Here is a 444-nt window from a genome sequence, read left to right on the forward strand (position 1 = left end):
TTAATAATAATTATTTAAAATTAAAGTAATGGAAAAAAAAAAAGAGAAAGAAAATATATGTAACTCATAATAGTACAAGAGCCCAAGAGGAGAAAGAATGCAGTTATTTCATCCTAATTTTTGATTACGTTAATGAAAACTATGAATAATTACTAGTCAAAATTGATGAGACTGCCAAGTATAGGTAGGAGGAATAAAAAATGGTGGCTGTTTCGAAAGGTTAAAAATAATTTTTTTTTTATTCGGAGCTCTATATCTTAACAACCACCAGCAACAATAGAAAACTAAGAGAGCATCGTTTAAAGTAGAGTAAATTTGCTAAAATGCAAGCCCTAACAGAGCTATTTACGTTCAATAGTTCTCGAGATATAGCTTTTTAAAAATCAACATGTCATATAAATGTTGTATGGAACGTACTGAAGTATCAGTACTTCGTTAATTTAT

Source organism: Halyomorpha halys, unplaced genomic scaffold (assembly GCF_000696795.3).
Source record: "Halyomorpha halys isolate HHAL.00 unplaced genomic scaffold, Hhal_1.1 Scaffold277.1, whole genome shotgun sequence".
Classification (NCBI taxonomy): domain Eukaryota; kingdom Metazoa; phylum Arthropoda; class Insecta; order Hemiptera; family Pentatomidae; genus Halyomorpha; species Halyomorpha halys.